A 23,469-nucleotide genomic window follows, 5' to 3' on the forward strand; every position below is an offset into this window, starting at 1 on the left:
GTTACACAGCATGATTTATAATTTCTATTAAAAATATAAAAGCACTGTCTGGACTGTATCTAAGGAAGTGAACATCCCTAAATCTTTGGTTTATGTCATTCTAAGAAAAATGGTACATGTTTACCCACACCCTTCACCTTCTAGTCTTTGCTCAAAACACAGCTTATCTACAATAACAGGAAGGAAATCAACTTCTCTTGATTCCTTAATTTCCTGTGGGATTAAATACCTCTTTCTCATGAGAAAATCGTTGCAGTTTGCAGGTTGGATAATTCCTTCACTTTTCACTCTTTATGTAAAAAAACCCAAAAAAAGCATACAATACTAATCTTCATTCCCTTCTACAGCTTTGTCCTCTAAGCCCTATGCAAAACACAACTATTCTAGAAGAGAAATTCACAATAAGATTTTTACTTAAGGCAAAGGTGAGGTAAAAAACAGCTCTGTTGAGATTTATATCTGGGAAAGACTTTCAAAATCAGTTCACTAAGAACTCCAAGGGCTAATCCAACACCTCTCTTTGTCAGAATATTATCTTACGATATGAACAAACCTCAGGTAGGGCTAAATATTAAATACCTTTGCTTCCAAAGAGTGGAGAAGTTAATGTGCAAGAATGAATGATTTTTTTTTTGAGATTTGGTCCAAAATATTAATCATCTAAGAAAAGTTCCATTGGTCTGGCTATGGGAAGGTTTCCCAGTCTCTGCTTTGCCAGCTAAATGTTGCAGACCTCTCCGTAATAGTTCTCACCCCTTCTTTAAACCAGTGCTTTTTCCTTAATCCAAATAAAGTGTTAAATGGAATAACCGAGTTTGAAGGAAAAGTTGAAATAAATTTTGGGCCAAAAATATTGATTGGGTTCTATAATGTAGGGCTAGAAGGGTCCCCTGTTTTATGAGCATGCAATCTATTGGTCCTGTCTGTACATGTAAAGGTCTGGAGAAAAACGTGCACGTTACCCCATGTCTGCTGGAGTGTCATTAAATTCATTATGTGGTGAGTCTACCCTGGTCTTGGAAAAGGAAAATATCTACCGAGCTCAAATTGTTAATGCAATAAATAAAGCAGAGATGGGGGTGTTGGTAGGTTTTTTTACTCATGTGGTGTCTCCTTTGCAGGAATGAAGCAAGATTCATATGCGTATAGTGCTATTTAAAGCTGAAAGCCTGTTTTTCCAATTAAAGGTGTGTATCTGCATTTGCAGTATGCCACTGGCAAGGTAAATAGGATCAGTAGTGAGCATTACTGAAAGCTGCAGCTGCCTGACAGTTGCAATTTTACAAACCTTCCTTTTTTCCCCCCCTCAGAGTCTATGCAGATATGAGTTTCAGCAATACTTGCCTCCAGCCTCCTTCAACTTTCTTTTTAATTAAAAAGCTTAATTGGGAGTAATAAAAATTCCAATTAAGCTTTTTAAATAAAACCCAAAAGCTCAAAGTGGCTGCAGTTGCAGATAACTGCTACTGCAACCTCTGAGTAGCACTTCTATTTGCGCAAAGCTTTTGTTTTGCCATAATAAATATCGTGGTTTATGATTGTACCTCCGCACCTTTCGACAGGACTGTACCTTTAAGTCTCACAGAGTTGTCGTTTCCATGTGAAATATGGGCATCCTGGTGAATTTTGCTAAGAGCAGCACAGGGACTCGAGTGTCCGTAGGTGGCTGTGCCTATACGCCCCTCAGCATCAGGCCACGTGTTATATCTGTGAGCAGAAATAATAGCAGGAACAAGGGCCGATCAAACCGTTTCCCTGTGAATTCATGTGATTTTATAGGTAAGTGAAAAGAGAAAGCATCAAACTCCAAAGGATTTTTGCAGCCAAACACCTTTACTGCATTACACTGGAAAGGTTATCAAGCCTTGGAATGGGCTGCCCAGGGAAGGGGTTGAGGCACCATCCCTGGAGGTGTTCAAAAGACGGGTTGACATGGTGCTGGGAGACATGGTTTAGTGATTTTTTTTTTGGTCAAGAGTTAGGTTGATGGTTGGACTAAATGATCTTGAAGGTCCCTTCCAACCTAGATGATTCTATGATTCTATGATCCATTGCATGTATTTATTTAGGCCAGCTTGGTGGCTTCATTTTATGTAACAATTTATGCTCATTATATGTATGGCTTTTTGTTTCTCAGAAAGGCTAATGAGAAGATCATAGAATCATAGAATCATAGAATCGTCTAGGTTGGAAGAGACCCTTGGGATCATCGAGTCCAACCATCTCCCCTACTCTACAAAGTCCTCCCCTACACCATGTCCCTCAGCACTGCATCTAAACGGCCCTTAAACACAGCCAGGGATGGGGACTCCACCCCCTCCCTGGGCAGCCTGTTCCAATGCCCGACCACTCTTTCTGTGAAAAATTCTTTCCTAATGTTCAAGATGCATGGATTAGATCTTGTACATCATGATATCTCACTTCAGGAGTCATCCACCGATGCAATCAAGGAGAAGTATAAAAGACTTGTACTGTCAGGTAGTATGAAAATACCTGACACTATGGAATCACTGAAATCTTTCCTGTTTTGCTTTTAGTGTAGAACTTCATGGAAAGTGGCAGTTGTTTCCAATGGTATGCCAGCTCCATGTGTGGGGCATGATCATGGTTAAAACAGAGTAATTTTACAAATTGCTGCGTTATTAATGGTGTTCTTATGCTCAGTTCAACCTAGGATTCACTTCTGTGTGGCAGGAGGTACCTATAGGTCTAGAGAGGTCATTAAATCACCGTAAACCAGAAAGAATAGAAAGCAGCAGCTGGTGAGGTTAAAGTTACTAAAGAGGGAGAAACTTTACAGAACACTAACTGGTCCTGACTGGTGCTGCACGGTACCTCTGGGAGAAATAAAGCCTGGACTGTCATTGAACAGTGCTGCTGGCCCAGCTTCATTCTCAGCTCCAAGGGCACATGCAGAGAGAAGGCAATAGGACCTCAGGCAGGATAGAAAGAAATCTTGCTATTACCTGCATTCATCACAAATTCTAGGTTATTCAGTTTCTTCCAGCATAACCTGCAAACAGGGACCTGCTGTGGTGGACATAGTGGCCTGAAGTAGCAAAAAGAGGAGGAAATTTAACTTTATATGGCTATCTGACTAGTTCCAGGGAATGCTCTATGGTGGTTCATGAAATACTTAAAGGATCTCTGGAGTGGAGAAATAATCCTGTGTTGTCAGGGGAGGTAGGCCAAGCAGTTAAACAGGGATTTTAATTTCTGTTTAACTGCATTCTTCTGTGAAAATATCAAACTGAGTCGACCTTCATTGGTAATGTGGTCCCAGGAAAACTCCATGGCTTGGTGCTTGACTGTCCGTTTTTTCCACATTTTCACAGAATCACAGAATGGTAGGGGTTGGAAAGGACCTTCGGAGATCATCTAGTCCAACCCCCCTGCCAAAGCAGGTTCCACCTAGAGCAGATTGGACAGGAATGTATCCAGGTGGGTTTTGAATATCTCCAGAGACGGAGACTCACAGCCTCTCTGGGCAGCCTGTTCCAGGACTCTGCCACCCTCAAAGTGAAGAAGTTCCTCCACATGTTCAGAATGAACTTCCTGTGTTCCAACTTGTGTCCTTTGCCCCTTGCCCTATCACCAGGCACCATGGAGAAGTGACCCCATCTTCTTGATACCCGCCCTTTAGATATTTATAAGTGTTGATAAGATCCCCTCTTAGTCTTCTCTTCTCTAGGCTAAACAGACCCAGGTCTCTCTGTCTTTCCTCATAAAAGAGATGCTCCATTCCCTTGATCATCTTTGTAGCCCTCCACTGGACTCTCTCCAGTAGTTCCCTGTCCTTCTTGAGCTGGTGGGCCTGGAACTGGACTCCACATGTGGCCTCACTAGGGCAGAGTAGAGGGGGAGGATGACCTCCCTCAACCTGCTGGCCATGCTCTTTATTACACCCCAGGAGACCGTTGGCCTTCTCGGCCACAAGGGCCCATTCCTGGCTCATGGTCAACTAGTTGTCCACCAGGACTCCCAGGTCTCTCTTTACAGAGCTGCTTTCTACCAGGTCAGCCCTCAACCTGTACTGGTGTATAAGACTATTCCTAGGTGCAGGACCCTACACTTGCCCTTGTTGAATTTCATCAGGTTCCTCACCACCCAACTCTCCAGCCTGTCCAGGTATCATTGAATGGCAGCACATCCTTCTGGTGTGTCAGCCACTCCTCCCAGTTTTGTTTCATCAGCAAATTCGCTGAGGGTACACTCTGTCCCCTCATCCAAGTTGTTGATGAATATATTTTATAAGACTGGACCCAGTACTGACCCCTGGGGAACACCACTAGTTACAGGCCTCCAACTGGACTCTGCACCACTGGTCACAGCCTTCTGAGCTCTGCCACTTGGCCCATTCTCAATCCACCTCACTGTCCACTCATCTAACCCACACTCCCTAAGCTTACCTATGAGGTAAGGAAACAGTGCCTCTGAGGGTATGGGAAACAGTGCCTTGCTGAAGTCAAGGTAGACAACATCCACCACTCTCCCTTCATCCACCCAGCCAGTCATTCTATCACAGAAGCTATCACACTGGTCAAGCATGATTTCCCCCTTGGTGAATCCATGTGGACCACTCCTGATGACCTTTTTCACTTTTGCATGCTTAGAGATGACATCCAGGATGAGCTGTTCCATAACCTTTCCAGGGATGGAGGTGAGGCTGACCAGCCTGTAGTTTCCTGGATCCTCCTTCTTGCCTTTTTTGAAGACTGGTGTGACATTAGCTTTCCTCCAGTCCTCAGGCACCTCTCCTGTTCTCCCTGACTTTTCAAAGATGATGGAGAGCAGCTTTGCAACAACATCTGCCAGTTCCCTCAGCACTCACTGGTGCATCGCATCAGGGCTCGTGGATTTGTGGGTGTCAAATTTGCTTTAATGATCTCTAACCTGACTGAGGGAGAGTCATCCTTACTCCAGGCCCTCCCTCCTACCTCCAGGGTCTGGGGTTCTTGAGGGCTGGCCAAGCCAATTCAGTTCATAGTTGGCATGTTTCATAATGCTGACTATGTCTGAAATTCCCAGGGCTGCTTCCCCTACAGCTTCATAGGGGGGTTCTAATTTTTTTTCCCCATTTGTTATTGACTGACTCCTAGCTCTTGTTTTGAAAGCCTACTTGTGTTGGCTCCAGATACCACTGGCATTAGCTTCACAGGCTTTTCTCATCAGCTTGATGGACCCAGGTGGCCTTGTCTTTCACTGCTGTTGTTGCTTTCATTTTCTCAGCCATCTGTTTCTGACAAGAATGAATTACAGCCCTGGTTTCCAAGAAGTACCTTGATAGTTGTAGCTCACATGATTGCAGCAAAAAAAAAAAACCCAGGATGGCTTGAAAAGCAAAATATTCATATAGAAAACATAAATACACATAAACACTCATAGGACTTTCAGGTAAATAAAAATTCTATTCTTCTGCTCAGCCACTACTTAATTTATTAACAATGTTGAATTTATTTAGTTAAATGATGAATAGAGTTGATTAGAGAATGGCTATATTACAACACAAAATGTGGGGTTTTTTCTCCCCAAATCAAAATCTTAATATAAAGAATTAAACCAGGTTTTTTTGTACTTACTGCCCCAAAATTTTGAAAATATTTTTTCCAAGATATCAAAAAGCCTTGGATGTCACGAGAAGGGATCACTCTCCTAGCCCAGCCTGTTTCCCTGGAAAATTGTCCTCCAGCCCAATGGTCTAGTAGAGTAATAACGTGGTGGTGTAAACTGAATATTGTGCTTCTGACAGATATGATGCCCCGTGTCACCAAGTTGCATTTCTGTTGAGCAAACATACACTTGCCTTAGGTCAAGGGAACTGAGAGAGACTTATTGTAGCTTGGGCTTGCTTGGCCAGTCCTCACTTTCCCTCAGTTGTGGTTTTATCTGCTCTATCTGGGCTCTGACTAACCGCCGTATTCAAGGAGAATTGGGAACTTGAATTACAGGAAGGCAGGAAAGATTATGTTTCAAATATAGAGCTTTCTTAGTTTTCTTCCTGAGCTTTCTTTGAAAGCATTTTCTGGAATAAATCACAATATCTAATAACCCAGTGAGGCTTTTTAAGTGGAGTTTTAAGGGTGTACCAAGGTCTTATTGAATCACGTTATCTACCATTCCAAATCCTCTTGAAGTTAGTTACAAAGAATAATAGCTATATGTTCAGTCTGAAGAGTCTGAAGATTTTACTGACTTTGGATTAACAGAAAGATTTCCGACTATCAGTGTTTAAGCTTCACCTCTCTGTCAGTCATTCCTGACAAGGCCAGAATAAGGTACTAATGGCAGTGACTTTAGAGAGGGTGGTTTTTCATTAGTTTAAGCAGGATGTCAATTAAAAAGGAATTGAGATAAAGAACCAGCAACTAGATTAAGTTTACACTTCTTCACGGATGATAAGAAAAATCCATTTACAGGTTCTATTTCAGACTGAATATACTTCCTAAGGTACAGGCCTCTTATATTATAGCTTTAAAAGTCTACTGACTATTTCTGAAAAGATTTAATAACCATTTTGTCAGAAACACGGAAGAATTTTTTAACCACTGGAAATAATTATTTCTTACCTAAAATGAATATACTAAAATTAATTTAAATTTAATTTCACACATTTTACAGATGGTTGTTATCATCTGCCATAATTTCTTCTCCTCCTGTCTGACTATTATTTGAGTTCTCTAAGAACTGACAAAGCCCTTTTAAAATAGGAAGAGAAATCTATCTTTCTGTGATCTCTGGATGGGGTAAGGCAGCGTGGGGCTGATTTCCAGCTCAGGGGTGTATGACACTGGAAGACTGTGGTATTTATATATATACACCACATTTATATATGTGGTATTTTTTTATTATTTCTGCGGTCCATTTGCAACATTTTGAGCAACTTAATAGGAGTTATGAACTCAGAATTTAGCAGAATTCTGTGCAGGAGTGTGGCAGTGTTGGGCTTTGGTCAGGCTTAAGGCAAAAGAGACTCCTACGGGAGTTCACCCTTCTTTGTGTCCTTGTTACTCCAGACAATATTGGTCTTCAGATTTCAGATGAAAATTATTGTTTCAGGCATACTCCTGTAGGTTTTTTTACCCTGGACTCATGTATTCAATATTTTTTTTGCCTTCATGTAGGCTAGAGATGGAAACTGAGGCTGTGAATTGGTGTTACTGTGGTCAGAGCTGGGCACTCATGGGTTTCTGCTTGGCCCAGAAGCGCAGACTAATCCAGAGGAGACAAGTATTTTGAGGGATGCTTCCCACTGAGAAGTAAAAAGGGGACCACAGCATATGACACAGGGTTGGAAGGGAAGCTCAGACAGTTTGGGGCTGTTGAGCACCATCTGCAGATTTTCTAAACACTGCAGAAGATTGGAAGGGATCTTTCAGATCATCTACCTTGGAGTTAATCCACTGCTGCCCACTTAAAACAACAGGTTTTCTGCCTTTTAATTGTAATCTGAATAAAGTGCGGTTTCAGACTGGGCTGTATGTGAAAACTTGTTCTGAGTATTATCTGAGGGATTTAGTCCTCTTTACTGTTCCTTTGGCTAAATCCTGAGCAGATGAGCCAGGTGTGAGGTTTTTCAGTGGTTTGGTTGGGGTTTTTTAGCAGCAAAACATACTACCCAAAACAACCAAAACTTTCTATCATAAAATAACAGGTAGTTTCTCTTACAGGTAACTAAGTTTTCTCTTTTAAGTAACTAAGGAACAGGCAGCAAGACACCCATCTAACTTGGAGGGGAAGAGAACTACCGTTCAGAGACATTCAAACCAGGAGAGATGCTGGCAAACCCCCATTCTCCTACGCTATTTATGCTGGATGACAGAATGAGTCACATCATTATGCTACTTTTTAATAGCTTTCTCACCTTCCTGAAATGAATTACATGCTTGCAGAGCAGTGATGGTAAACTAGGATTCATAGCTCTCATTATTAGCTTTGCAACATCCTTAACATCAGCGTAGCTATTTGCATTCAGCACCCGTGAATCAGCTGTAATATATTGTGATAAATAATCTGTCCAGGGGGACGTCAGCATTGCGTCTGAAGAACAGCCCAGACTAATCCTGGGAAATCTGCTTTGGTGCAGTCTGTGAAGTTAGGTCTAGTTACATCTCTCTGAGTCAGGGGGGTGGCTATTATTGGTCGATCCTTCCTGATCAAGAAATTATTGAGCAACTTTTTCAGAGGTACTTAAAAGCCCTGGTGTTCATGATTTAAAACTGATATTTTCAGCCACAGAGCGTGACTATGAGCTGCACGTACACCACTCTATTAAAACCTCACCGAAAGCAGAGTTAAAAAACTAGCTAAATAAAAAGAAAAAATAAAAAAAAATTATTTTATTTAATCTCAGCCTGGCTGAGATGGCCAAAACCAGGAGCAGCAATCTGTCAGAGTTCAGGTGGGACTCAGGAGAAGAGGTGCAAGCCACCCTGCGACAGTAGTTTTGAAGTAAGGACACGGGTCTCTATCTGGCAGACATTGCATGAGCCCCTTTTTGCAGGTGCAGGCATAGGAATGGTGAATTTATTTGCTTTGAGATGGATCCATGAAGGATCAGTTGCTTTCATTCAGCCTAGCCAGTACTTTCTGCTGCCAGGATGTGGCACCAGCGGTGTACGCTATCACGCCAGGGCACAGGCTGAAGCTATCTAAATATTTGTTACAAAACATTAACTACAGCTTCAGGAGCACTGTTAATACCCTTTTTAGTTCCAGAACCTAAGTAGCATTATTTATAGTGTTCATGGACAGCTAGCTGAATGTGCTGTCGTGTGCATTTCATGATCAAATTCCCATTATACTCAGCAGAAGTTGAGTTGAGCTGTCCAGGAGACAGCCCCACCAGAAAACCCCACCAGAGACAGACTCTGAAATGAAGCAATAAATTCCACTGAATTAGTGGAGAAACCACCAGAAAATCCTACCAGAGACAGCCTGTGCACCCAACCTGTCACAAAGGACCGATTCAGAAGGCTTAAAGGAATAAACCTAATTTTCAAGTCATATACCATGAGTCAATTACTTAAATAATACTCTGATTTGTTAATTTGCTAATTTAATGTAAGGATTTGTAATTTTAGTGACCTTTTATAAATTTTAGAGACGGGCTGACAAAAGATTCACGATGTTTCTGTGTCTGGCTGGCTCACAAAGAGTGAGTAGGAAGAGCAGTGGAGTAAGGAAACATGATTGCTCACAACAGCCAAGCAGGTATGCTTAATTTTTAAGCCTGCCAGCCTTGACATAATTCCTTTCATTTTTCTAAAATCCTCTTGTACATCTTAATTATCCTATGTAATCTCATAGGATGAATTTTATAAGGGCAAACGCGAATTATTAATTTTCAGCATCAGGCTGTTAAAATAACTGATGAAGCTTGTACTAAGTGAAAAAAAAGATAGGTTTCTTCTGCACCAGAATACAACGCTCTGTGTCTGATGAACATTTGTATGCTGTACCCTCTAGAAACCTTTACATTTTCAAGCCAATAAGAAACTGACCTTTACAGGAATACAGGACGTATGAAGATGCCTGGGATAACCAACCTCTCTATCAGCAGTTTGCTAACAGCTTTTGCCAGGTATGTTTCAGATGTGATGTCTACCTATAAAATTATGTAATTTCAAATATTTAGCTGGTTAACCTAAGGGACGTGAGGACAGTTTGTAGACTGAAAAATACACCAGTCTTTCAAATACAATATTTTAGAGCTGCAGCACAAGCAAAGGTTAATATGGTTAGAAGATCTATTTTCTTCCAAGTGCTATTCCAAAAAGATAAAAGCAACAGCAAAGCCCCAAAGAAATCATGTCTGTTATGATTACCTCCTTAATTCTGTCGATCAGATTAGACTCTAGTTGAGACAAGATCTGTTTATCTAAACTCAAAGTGCTCTAAGTCATATCAGTTAATCATTGCTAATTTACATCAAGTGAAGACCTAACTGATAAAAGAAGTTTCATCATAATAATACTTTAAAGCATTAAAAAATGCCCAGTTGTGGTACTAAAATGCTGACTTCATTATTTTCATCAAACACACTCTGAAGCTTCCAGTTACCTGATCTGCTGACCTGGTGGGGGACACAACCTGATCATCTTAAAAAAACACCATGTAGATGGCACAAATGCAATCAGCCTCAGTAATAAAACAAATAATATCACAGAAATGAGACTTTTCTGTTCTATAACAATAAGATTGTAAGACTGCTTTATTAAAATCTGGAGTTTGGGGTTTTTTTTTTGGTCTATTTCATCATGAATTATGAAATAGACATTTATGAATTGCAATAATGTGAGTCATTTCAGAGGTACGAAGAAAGGACTCTGAAATGAAGCAATAAATTCCACGGAATTAGTGGAGAAACCAGCAGAAAATAAAGATGAAACAGGGTGGGAGTTGGAAAGAGAAAATACTGTTTGCAGTTTTTAGGTAGAGTAAAGAAAGTTTGGTCACGACAGCACAATGACAGAAATGAGTGACTTAAGACTTAGTCGTTAGAGAAATTCTGTGATACTACCAGAATCAGGACGTGAAAAAGGTGTGAAATTTAAATGAGAGGCTGTGGGATGTTTGGTCTTCACTGAGTTAGAAGATCCATACAGTAGTACAGCCAATGTTTTGTCCAGCATTCCCTCCATGAAAGTGGTTGGGTAGTTGAGGGTAATGACTGGCAAGTATCTATTAATTTTTAGATAAGAACATTAATTTTTAGATAAGAACATGATCTTAATTTGACCGATTTGGTTGCCTGGCCTCACATCTTCTTCCATTTTGTGGAACTAGACAGTGTCTTGCCTGAACAGAGATAATTTATAAAACAATACTTTCTATCTCTTCTTACTTGGTATATGTTAAAATAAATTTCAAATAAAAATGTTATAGTGGGAAAATGGATCTGAGTCAGAGCTAGAGAAATGTGTATTTGCAGGAGTACATAATATTTTGGCTAGAAATTTAGAAGTGCTGGGTTTAGTTGCAGGATGAAGTTGCATTGATCTAGCAGTTATGTAGCTCTCTTTGCAATATTCTTGGAGCTGTTTAACACTTTTATGTGATAAAAGCAATAAAATGAGCATCCCTTATGTGGCTTTTCCCACCCTAGTGTATCAATGTAATGCAGAGGTACTGGTGAGTCCTGTTTGGCTCTGTTTCATAAGTTGCAACTCAAGCAGGCTCATCAATATGAAATGAATATTTAATATGAAAAATATTAAAAGTATTTGTTCAAAGTTAATGCAGAATGGTCATATTCTTGGGGTTTTTTATCAATTACTTGCATCAGGGAATAAACCCATTACTTAAGGGCTTTATTTTATTTTTCTTTGTAAACCTCTGTGTTGCTGTTTCTGAAAGAAAACACTGGAAGAAACAGTAGTTTGACCAACACAAACCAAAGAAAGTTTATATGTAGGTTTTCTCTTCTTTAAGCTATGTATATTTTCTTCAGGAGCCTGAAATGATCATTCCTCACCCTTGAAAACTGGAGCCCAAACCCCCAAATCTCTGAGCAACAGCCATTGGCAACTCCTAAATAGCTGTGGAATATGGTATTTGTACCAGTGGGGATGTAAAGGGAGATGGTGGATGTTTGTGTAGTCCAGTGTTGGAAACTTTGCTCAGTCAATATGGGAAGGCAAATGCGTACCCTTTAGAATTCAGAAATGTAGCAAACCACTAAACGTACATAAATTAAACAGATTCTTCATATTCATAGGCTCCCTGCATGGTGTTAGATTGTTTAGCTTTCATGGTTTATTCTGTTACTTTCAGTGGTGCTATTAATCATACTTTCTCATTTTCTTTCACTGCTAGGATTTGACAAGGATTTTTGTTCATCTTGAAAAATTGCATATTCTGAGGAGTTTCTTCTCAATGCTCCCCTACACCTTGCACACCCTGCTGAGGGAAGGCAGCTTGTTTTCTGCACGGCACTTCTTCCTGAAAGATGGTTTCAAAGCTATGGGTTTGATCTCTCTCTTGGTACTGAAAGATCATAAACAAATAGGTCTGTCGAGTTATTTTTCTACTGGAAGCCTTTATGATTCTGTCGAAGAGGAAACTGAACTAACTCAATAAGCAATGGACCATAAGGCAGTAAACTGATACATTGTTAATTTTTATTGCTAAAGTTCCTTCCTACTACTCTGGTTCAATGTGCTATTCATATTTTATTATGCTGATTTTTATGCTTGCAATGGCAAATCCTTCTAATAGTCTACTCAATATTTTCTGTCAAAACGCGTTGGCCGTAACAAGCAGCAAGGCAGGGAGCACGGCGATGTCCTCATCCAAAAAAACCAAGAAAGAGGCCAGACACATTACAAATGGACCTGCAAGTTGTTGGCCAGGGCTACCAGAGCACCTGGCTGGTTGCTCTAGGGACTTGTTGTAGAAAGGCCTTGGAAGAGGAACATTAAAGGCCCAATGAAGGAGGAAGCAACGCATATGAAAGTAGTACAAAAAATTGTTTGTGGGAGGTGCTCAGGAGCCAGATAAACAAATATATAAACTTTGGCAAGCCAGTGTGTCCCTTATTTTTTTTATATATTATAATAGCTGACTGAGAGCCCAGGAAGAGCTGGGCCTTAGAGATTAGAGATCTGTAGGCCTAAGTTCTCATTACATTGCAGAGGTGGCCACTCTGGTTCAAGTTGTAGGGATGATTTCTCTCTTGCTTGTTCAGGATTTTGTGCACTGTGTTTAATAGCACACTGTAAGTGACATGTTTGTTTTCCCTCCCAACCTTAATTTCTAGTGTTTGTTGATTACCTAGTAGAATGAGACCCCAATCTTGACCAGACCGTGATCCATCTGGCCAATATAAAACTCTATTTAAAGGTTATCAAGGTACTGATTTTGCAGACTTGATTCACAATATGATTTGCTAAATAGCTCTGAATATGCAAACACAATCTGCTCTACCAGATTGGGTTTTTGGTCCTTCAGGTCCATTATTCTACTTCAGCCGTTGCTTTGTTTAATGCTTCAGCAGAAGGGAGTGGACAGACATAACATACCTTGCCAACACTATGTAGGTTTCCATGAGGGCAAAATTCCATTTTCAATCCTATGCCATCAGCTCCTGCCTGTCATTTGTCCCATCAGAAATAATTTTTATTTTTATTTTTTTTGAAAATGATCACTTCCTTTCAAAGTCTAATATAAGGCACTGTAATCCCTGCAGAAACAAATTTCACAGTCTGTCAGCAAACTGCCTGGAGAGTTGCTCTCTTTTCCCTCAGAATTACTTATTACAGTGTTTTACTTCTCATGGTTAATGTGCATTTGAGGTTAACACAGATATTCTGGCAATCTAACCTTCCCCTGAGGGTACTGATGTAAATCAGAGATATCTCAGTTTATCCCTAAGGTTAGCTTGGTCCCTTGCACTGGTCTCTGATGTGGTCCCTAATTTGCAGACTTTATTATAAATTGGATAATATTGCTCAATGAAATGAGCGTGTGAAGAAAAAAGAGGTGCAACTATGCTGCATTTGTTTGAGAGTGGAAGATTATTTTCAAACATGTTCATCAAGGTAGCCAACATTACAGTTTTGTAGGGATTGCTGCACATCAGTCTATAAACTTCCTGCTTGGTCCACCACCAGCAAGACATCTAAACAGGGATAAACAGGTTTTAGTGCTAGACTTGGTCACTGTAGTCTCACATCTAGACCTTCAAAAGCCTTGATCAATCGTTGCCTAATCCTCAGAGCATCTAGGGACTCTGGCTGTATTTCTGCCCCCCCAGCTGTCTACATCTGTCACATCTCTGGATGAATATATTCATAAATTGTTGGGCACCAACCTGTTTTTTTCCTATCTTGTAGGTTTCTGCATTGAACAGGCTGCTAAAGTGCCCTACGTGGGACTGCATGGGCCAAGGCATCTTAGCTGTGAGTATTGCCAAACTGAGATTGTGGCACACGGGTTCCTGTGCCTGTCTCATCTTAGGAAGGAAACATTTAATATGGTCACAGAAATTCCCACTGAGTGGTTCTCCTCTGACTTCTAAAGGGAATATTCAAGTCATAGGACAGCAGTGGGGTAGTACTGGGTCTCAAGACAGCATTCCCCCTTCCTTACCTGTAAAAGGGAGACTGGAAGCCAATTCTGCTCAACCTCTGTTTTCTGTGTGACTGAGATTTCTATTTGCTCCCTGCTTCATTGAGAGCAGCAGATTTGTGGTGGGTAACAGACTGGACATAAGGCCTCAGTTTCAAGGTATTGGTAGGAGAATGGCACTCCTGTTATTCACTGAATCCCAGCATACTCTTTTGATAAATTCCTAATGGAAAGCTGCAAAAGCTGTGTTAATTTTTCTCAGAGCAAACCCAGGGATTCTGATGTTGCTCTAGTGTCCTCCTCACTGCAGAGATTTACAAACACTGGTATAAACTGATACAAACATTAGATAGGCTCAAAAATCATTAAAGCTGCCTGATTCAGATGACAAAATTGCAAAGATGTTTCTGCAGTGTTGGTAGTTTTATTTTTGTTTGCTTGCTGTGCAGATGCAGGGAAAGTTACTGTTGGTCCACTGAATTCTTGTAACATATTGCTGAAAGTTTAAAATTCATTTCTCATGACACTCTACTGAACTTGTGTAGTCTTAAGAACCCTTCTTCGGAAAATATTTAAAATTGCATTTAGTCAGTTTAATAGATATCTAACAGATACATGTTTGCTGCTAAAATAGATGTTTTTTAAAAAAGGCATACATGTGCTGGTTGCTCTTTCAGTCAGCTTATCGTTAGGAATGCGCAAAGAACAAGTATTAATGTCAGTTTAAATGTTCTTGGCAGTAAGAATTTAGATATTTTTATTCTATTATAGTCATAAAGCTGTGAAAATCTAAAAAATTACAGAGTCATCAAATCAAGAACTGTTGCAATAATATCAGAAATGCTGGAATTCAGGTGAGACGGTATTCATGCTTACCAGATATTTCTATTCAGTACTGATGCTCACAGAAGGGAGTCCACTTGCAAAAAATGGAGGCTGTCAGCTTAATTTGTATAGCTGTGAAGAATAAAGGCTAGCCCATGCCAGTTTTGTTCTGATGACCTTAAAAAGAGATCTCTCAGTATTTCATTACCATTTCCCTAAACCGCCTAAATGCACTTCAAAATTTTCTAACATTGTTTTTAATGATAAATATGAATGAAGTCAATGCAATAACAAAGGCAAATAAAATAAAAACTAAAAGCTATTCTGCATCTGACAGGATGAGCTGAGTAACTCATTGTCTTCAGTACTTAACTAACTAGACCTACTGTGGTTTTTGTGCAGCGGGACACAGTACGGAACTCAAAAGCTTTACTTTCAAGATTTACTGAGATTTAGAAGTAGTGAAAGCATCATAAAGCCCCATCAATAAATCTACACATACATATCTACAGCCATCTATCAATTTACATGGGATTCAGCCTTTTCCTTCTCCCACAGAGAGGTAAATCTGTGTATTAAATTTTGTCTATGTCCATTTCCAAGGAACAAAGGAATAAAATAATTATTTGTCAATTGATAAGTCTCTTTATAAAATATTATTTTTCAATATCTTAAAGCTCTCCCCAAGACTGAATCCAGTTTTTCCTGATCCTTTCCCTACGGTTCACTTTTGCTGTCTGGTCCTGTGTTTCTTCACCACCTGCACATCTCGGGAGGCAGAGGGGGGCTGCCAATGTCACCCCTTCTCTCTGCCCCTGGTGCTGCCCTGCAGTGAAAGGAGAGTTGTTCTCCTTTAATTCCCTCGGGAGGCATTCAGCAAATGAGGGAGCTTCTTAGGATTTCACAAAATAACACCCAAGCAGCTGAGACTTTGAAAGAGTAGCTTAAGTTCAGATATTCTTAAGTGTATACCTTGCCATCAAAAAAGGCAGGAGCACACCCCCTTAGAAAAGGAAGCTGCAGTTTGTTCTCACTCGGTGTGTGTTGTTCGACTCACAAACAAAAATTAGATTTTTCTCAGGTCTTCAAAAAGATTCAAACTCACAGGCTGCATTTGCCCTTGAACATAAAGCAACTTAATAATTTCGGAGTGCTCTCACCACTCAGGTAACAGAGCATTTTGAGCACACACAAACAAAATGAGCGCGGTAATAATAGCTGGTGTAAAATGAGTTATTTTGTGTCTCTAGATTTATAAACATTAATGGCTTAATATATATTCTATCTCCAGCCAGTTAAATTAATCCTCTCAGCAGAAGCAATATAAATTTAGACTGTATTTTCCAGATGATTTTGCTTACTTCTGATCCCCTTTAGTACATAATGTGCTGCAGCTCTAAGAAAATTAATGCTTACAAGTGTAGATGTTTATATGAGTCAGCAAAGCTGGCATAAAGTTGATGACACCTCGTATGCCCAAAGGAGCTGACATTCGCTGCTTAATGAAAAAAAAATCTGATATTCAGTCCGTTTATCGTGGTATAGATTAATGTGCCAATGAGTCTGTTTGAAAACTTTATCTGGTGCTTGCATAGCAATTTATGTAACTCAGATTGCAGGAAAGAACAAATGTGCGTATAACCCATTAAAGGCACAAGTCAAGAATAAGCCAACTGAATTCAAAATACTGCAGTTTCAGCTGGTATTAGCTGATCTCCTTTAATCTTCGCTAGCTCTCTTAGGCAGCAGTTTCCTCGGGCTGAACTTAGTCTTCATTTGAATGAGACGCTGGTTGTAATTTCCGCAATGGATCTGTGAGGGTGGTCTCGTTGTCTCCAGCTTCATCTTAAAAATTTCTTCTTCATCTTAAAAATTTCCTGTTATATAGCAAGCACAGCCTGTGACTCCATCCCATGCCAATGTTTTGCACCTCTATATGCATTAATTTGCTTTTCTTTCACCCAAGAAGCAACAGATCCCAAAGTACAAATTAAGGAATAGTAACGAACAAAGTAAAAAAAAAATAAAAAAATCCTCATTGCAGAGAATATTGTTAGACATGTTTCTTCCATGGTTGTGAGTGGGAATTCAGCATTATACCCTTGGTGCAGATATTGAGACATGGAAGTTTCAAATTAAAGGTATGTATCAAATTAAGCCATTATTTTTGCAATGAGTGTAATTAAGAACTGTGGAAGCTGCTGTGTTCTTAGTAACTGGCTCAGCCTTGTAAAGAAAAAAGATGAATCTTCTAAATGTTTCTAAGGTAAAATCAGCAGTAATTAGCAAGTATGATGGGAGGAATGAGAAATTAACCATAGACTCAGGGGTAGGGAGATGGATGACTTCTAAACACCACCATAGACCACTGTGCATCGGGGTGCCCAACTTTTCATACAGTGTTAGCGACAAACACTTGTTTTTTTTGGATTCGGTAGAATTTTGCAGGGTAAAAATCATGCTTAGTCATGTAACATTCAGTAAAAGTCATGTTTAGTGAAACAAGCAAAGAAATCCCATCAAGTTAAAAAAATGCACATTTTGCTTTCAGCAGCAGATCGGATTATTTCATTTTGGCTTGTCTCAGAATTCAGATGGTCTTCTGATGGTTTCTCTCACAGAGCCTCCTACTCAGTCACTTCTTGGGGAGAGACTAGCTCAGGCTGCTCAGAAGATGTCTTGCCTGGCAGAATTTTGGAGACTTCAAATTCCCTTAAGACATCATAAAACAAATAATAGTGGAAATGTGAACTGTCTCAAAACCAAGATTTTACATTTGGCCAAAGGAAATTCAGTTTGGCTTGACTGAAAACTACTGCATTCAACTCTTCAAATGAGAAAATTCTGATTGTGGATGAAAAATTGACCATCATGTGGTAGGCTCATTGACCTTGCTGCAGCTGCTGTGCTTGGGTAGCCGGAGAAGGCTTCTGTGCTCACTGCTCCTGCAAGGGCCAGTGAACTTTTTTCTCAGCCTCTTTCTGTACTGCTAAATAAAAGAAAGACTGGGAGTTGTTTCAAACACCAGTCTACTAACCATTCAGGCTGTTTATGCCCCCTTAAGTGTTCTGTTCTGTGCTGGCTGTCAGTTTCTGAGACCTTTTTTTGGTTGCAGCTCAGAGGAGAGGAGACACCGTGCACAACAGCAGGATGGGGTTTGGCTCCTTCAGTGAATTCCTCCAGTGCTCTCTCAGCAGGCTTTGCCTTCCCAAACCTCTCGCATCTCTTTGTGGCACACTGCCAGGCACACCACCTGCTTTCATGCTGCAAAGCACCTCTTTGATGGGCGGCACCACCGGCTTTATTTCATAGAATCGTAGAGTCAATGGTTTGGGTTGGAAGGGACCTTAAAGATCATCTTGTTCCAACCCCCCTGCCCTGGGCAGGGACACCTCCCACCAGACCAGGTTGCTCCAAGCCCCATCCAGCCTGGTCTTGAACCCCTCCAGGGATGGGGCAGCCACAGCTTCTCTGGGCAACATGTTCCAGTGTCTCACCACCCTCACAGCAAAGAATTTCTTCCTGATATCTAATCTAAATCTCCTCTCTTCCAATTTAAAACTGTTACCCCTCATCCTATCACTTCAGTCCCTGGTGGAGTCTGTCCCCATCTCTCCTGTAGCCCCTTCAGGTACTGGAAGGCTGCTATAAGGTCTCCCCAGAGCCTTCTCTTCCCCAGTCATGGTGTTATGAGCGCTATTTAAGTCTAGTAGCCTCACATCACACATATATGAAATACAAGCTTGCAAGTCTGAAAGATGACAATAAACATCTCGCTCTCATCAGCAAAAATCAATTTACTTAGCTTTAGCTTAAACCTGGTTTAAAATGCAAACGGTATTTATCATCTCCTTTAAGGGCCGCCGAAACTAGGTTTTTCTAGGCAGATGCACAGCTTTGAAAGACACACACTACACGGCTACTCTGTCAAAGGTACAGAGAATTTTAAGCAGTTTGGCATTATCATAGCTGTATTAAGCTGTGTTTGGTTTTATCGTGTTGTGTTCTCTGACACCCTGCTTGGCGTGTGTGTGCTGCCTGTCAATCAGAGAACCAGCCTGTCAGGAGGGAACTTCACTGCAGAAGTGGTGCCACTCGCAGAATTCAGATGAGCTTGAGGAAAAAGGAGCAAGGAACGCTTGGCAGCCGTGGAGGATTTTTGAGGTGAGTCTCAGACTCATTAAGTGTATGGTTAAAATCATGAATAAAGATGGGGTGGCAGAGGGAAAAGCACTGACATAACTTCCAATGCTCCTTGTACTGGAAATGCTTTTTAAAAATTTCTCTCCGCTTTTTCCACTGGTAAGAAGTTTAGTGTGAGCAGCAAAACATGACGGTATCTTTTTAAAGTTAAAAAGGTAGTTCCTGAATTATTTAAAGGAAGCGTGAGTACACTGATCGTGGGGAAAACCAAAACAGGATGAATTCAGCTAAACTTCCTTTCTTACAAGAAATTGTCCTCTGCTGTGACTTGGCTGTGGACCTGCAGCAGCCCAAAGGTTCCAGAGCTTGCTTGCTTTTGCATTTTGCATTTTGCTTAACTTCTTGTCAAAACAGCTGCCTGGCTGCCTCTTTGCTAATTTTTAGCTGTCCCTGCCTTGTTGCATGCCACTATGGCTCTATCCATGTTAAGTCAAGTGGTGGGCAAGAGACATTCCTGGGGCCTGGAACCTGACCACCTACAGCGGTGGCTTATCACAGTGGTCCCTGGAGTGGTTTTGCCCTTGCCAGCCGTCTCTCAGCCTGCTCAGACCTTGCTCAGGGGTTAGCCAAAGGAAGGGACCAGTCGTGACAGGCAATCTGGGTAAGGCCATGATGCTTGGGAGGGGAGAGGAATTCAGTAGTGTGGTCGACTGTCGGCTGAACATGAGCCAGCAGTGTGCCCAGGTGGCCAAGAAGGCCAACAGCATCCTGGCCTGTCTCAGGAACAGTGTGGTGAGTAGGACCTGAGAGGTGATCATCCCCCTGTACTGGGCACTGGTGAGGCACCATCTCGAGGGCTGTGTCCAGTTTTGGGCCCCTCACCACAAAAAAGACATCGAGGGGCTGGAGGGGGTCCAGAGAAGGGCAATGAAGATGGTGAGGGGTCTGGAGCACAAGTCTTATGAGGAGAGGCTGAGGGAGCTGGGGGTGTTCAGCCTGGAGAAGAGGAGGCTGAGGGGAGACCTTATCGTGCTCTGTAACTACCTGAAGGGGGGTGTAGAGAAGCAGGGGTCAGTCTTGTCTCCCAAGTGACAGGAGATAGGACAAGGGGAAATGGCCTCAAGTTGTGCCAGGGGAAGTTTAGATTGGATATTAGGAAAAATTTCTTCACAGAAAGTGTTATCCAGCATTGGAATGGGCTGCCCAGGGAAGTGGTTGAGGCACCATCCCTGGAGGTGTTCAAAAGACGGGTTGACATGGTCCTCAGGAATATGGTTTAGTGGTTTGTGTGGTTTTTGGTTTTTGTTTTTGTTTTTGTTTTTTTTTGTCAGAGTTAGATTGATGGTTGGACTAGATGATCTTTAAGGTCCCTTCCAACCTAGATGATTCTATGATTCTATGACACGAACTGGTCTATGCAATTGATTTCAGTGTCATAGAATGGTATTGCCATGTTTAATTTACTTGTCTATAGATACTGATTTTTGTCCATACTCACAAGTAAACTGCTGCTTTGACTCCTTCAATTTCTCCTCCACAGCTTTGGGGGTCAAAACTTGCTCACAGTCAGAGGAATGGAGAAAAGAAATACAAGATATGGGCTCCATTTGATAATTATCTAGACCACAAGTGATAGTAGTTTCTGCTGCACAGTTACTCTCCAAATGTGGTAGATCAGAAACAGCTGAAATGGACTGAGATGTGGACCTTTGGCTCGGTCCTTCCTCTAACTGCCCTGGTATAAATGGTTGAAAGGCAGGGAGTTTGAAACTGGAATATGGAATATGACTGTAAAAGCTGCACGGAAGTATTTGCAAGGTTAATGCTAGAGGCAAGTAAAACTCCTGCTGTTATTTTATTTGGTAATAGTAAAATTGCAATTAAGATCCTAGATGATGCTAAAGCTGGGAGGTAAATACTTTGGTGGAACCTTCTTTGTGGAAAAACAAAGCTCTGCCAAATTAAAAATCCCTGTAGAACACACTAAATTACTCACCAGATTTTTTGGGATTGGAGAATTTGAACAAACTAAAATATTCATGCAGTATTGTAACATTCACTATTCGCTATTTTTGTAATTATTTTTTATTATTTTTTTATTTTATTTTGTTATCACTGTTTCAACTTCTTTCCATGGTAAGTTACTCTGTGCTTAAACAGAGTATTTAAAAAAAAAATATCAATTTGAAATCTCTAAATCCCCCCAATCGCAGAACTTCAGTCTTCAGTACGGCTTTATTAAATTCCAGACAAATAAAATCTGAAAGAAAGACTTGTCTTCCAGATGCTGCAAGTTCATTTCCCTCATCTTACAGAGACCAGAAACACCGAAACTTTGGTGGTGAAAAGTACTGTTCTTATTTCTTTCCTCTTAGGACCCAAGGCATACTGGAAAGACAATTCCCGTTCCAGTTGGCTTCCAGATGCAAATAGACAGGTTTGAACTCCCAGCTTAAAGCAGGCTCAGCTCTTTTCTGATAAAGACAAATTCAGTCATCTGACTGGGAGCTTTCAGAAAAAGGAAGAGATTTTATTGATAGTGAGAGATAACTGGCTATAGAAGAGTTACTTCAGAAAAATGAAAGCAGAACTGAGCTCAAGAACTATTCATTTTAATCAGGCTAGTGTTGCTTTAACAAGGCATACCGAGTCTTTGCTGGTTTTGTGATACTTAATTAAATTTGGAAGGTTAGATGGAAAAGGTAGGCTTTCCAATTAACCTTTAACTCTTTAAAATTTCATTCTAAGTTGTAAGCAGTTTTTTAGAGTACATGCTGTTAAGCACTACCTGGCCATTCTGTTTCCTATTATACTTGCTACTTACCTGAACCTAACCCAGGTTATCTTTCTTTTAAATTCTTACCCTGGGAACGCATATTGCTCTACATAGATCGTCACTGGTTTGCGTCACATTGTATATTTAACACCTGCAGATTATATTCTGATTGAAAGTGAGTTTTGCATGACGTGAGGCAGAATTTTTCTTTGTATCTACAGGGGAGTTGCAGCAGGCATTAATATGACTCATAAAGAGCTAGCATCTCAGAAAAGAAAGCTTTTGAAGAACACAGCCACAAAGCTAAAACACTGGCACTGCTTTTCTTCCACTTGGGAGAAATCTGGCCCAGAACTCTGAGTTCTCAGGTACGGTGTTTTCTTGAACATCTACTTTATGTTGAAGGTCCTAAAATTGAAGAGAGAATAGGTGTCTATTGTAATGTAGTTTGAAACTTTTATGGTTTGTGGTGACTTTGCTAATAAGAAGTTGGATTATATTTTTTTTAGCTATTGCCAGAAGCATTCGTGAGAAAGGCAAATGGTATTTTAATAGAATTTAAAAGTTGTCATCAGCATGATTACGAACTCTGAATAACTGTTATAACTCTGAATAACTGCGGTAAATCTGACTAGAATTATTTGTGCTATGATAAAAAAACAAAGAGATATGAACTCAGACCAAGATACTGAAAAGCTGTTAATGAATATAGACCTGGAGGTGGTGCAAAATGTGAAATGCAAGATACTGCTTCAGACAAATCTCATAAGGTCAGTGGGGCTGCTCTTCACAAAATGATGGTATATTACATTATAAAATAGTTCATTCAAAGCTTGTTTTGTTTCAGACCAAAATCTTTTCAGACATATTTGGAAGATTAATACCTTCTTCGTATTTAGACCCAACTCTATACTACACTATAACATAATTCTGAGAATTATGCTGGAACAAGGAGTAAAAAACTGGCTGGAGGGCCGGGCCCAGAGAATGGTGGGGAATGGAGTTAAATCCAGTTGGCAGCGCACACCACACACACACAAGTGGTGTCCTTCAGGACTCGGTACTGGGGCCAGTCCTCTTTAATATCTTTATCAATGATCTGGACGAGGGGATCGAGTGCACCCTCAGTCAGTTCACAGATGGCACCAAATTGGGTGGCAGTGTTGATGTGCTTGAGGGTAGAGAGGCTTTGTGGAGGCATCTGGACAGGATGGATGGATGGGCCGAGGCCAACGGGATGAGGTTCAACAAGGCCAAGTGCTGGGTCTTGCCCTTGGGTCCCACCAACCCCCTGCAGCGCTCCAGGCTGGGGGCAGAGTGGCTGGAGCTGCCTGGCAGAAAAGGCCCTGGGGGTGTTGGTGGACACCAGCTGAACAGGAGCCAGCAGTGTGCCCAGGTGGCCAAGAAGGCCACCAGCATCCTGGCCTGTGTCAGGAACAGTGTGGGGAGTAGGAATAGGGAGCACTGGTGAGGCCTCACCTCAAGTGCTGTGTCCAGTTTTGGGCCCCTCACTACAAGAAAGAGATTGAGGTCCTGGACAAGAGGAAACAGTTGCACCAGGGAGACTTAGACTGGATATTAGGAAAAACTTTTACACTGAAATGGTTATTAAGCCTTGGAATGGGCTGCCCAGGAAGTGGTTGAGGCACCCTCCTTGG

General features: G+C 41.0%; 2 long non-coding RNA genes across 2 annotated transcripts in view; both read left to right on the forward strand.

Moving 5' to 3' along the window:
* The first annotated feature begins 1,138 nt into the window (after window positions 1–1,138).
* LOC106902092 lies at window positions 1,139–12,489 on the forward strand. The gene is made up of 4 exons (XR_001414423.1): window positions 1,139–1,187; window positions 3,336–3,441; window positions 9,509–9,580; window positions 11,815–12,489. It is a non-coding gene; the product is annotated as an uncharacterized LOC106902092 (long non-coding RNA).
* A 551-nt stretch (window positions 12,490–13,040) lies between these two features.
* The window catches only part of LOC106902091, a 33,204-nt gene continuing 22,775 nt past the window's right edge, over window positions 13,041–23,469 (forward strand). Inside the window, exons 1-3 of the long non-coding RNA XR_001414422.1 lie at window positions 13,041–13,898; window positions 18,942–19,056; window positions 22,033–22,179. This is a non-coding gene — a long non-coding RNA (uncharacterized LOC106902091). The remainder of the gene's footprint in view (window positions 13,899–18,941; window positions 19,057–22,032; window positions 22,180–23,469) is intronic.

Source organism: Calidris pugnax, unplaced genomic scaffold (genome assembly GCF_001431845.1).
Source record: "Calidris pugnax isolate Ruff unplaced genomic scaffold, ASM143184v1 scaffold41, whole genome shotgun sequence".
Classification (NCBI taxonomy): domain Eukaryota; kingdom Metazoa; phylum Chordata; class Aves; order Charadriiformes; family Scolopacidae; genus Calidris; species Calidris pugnax.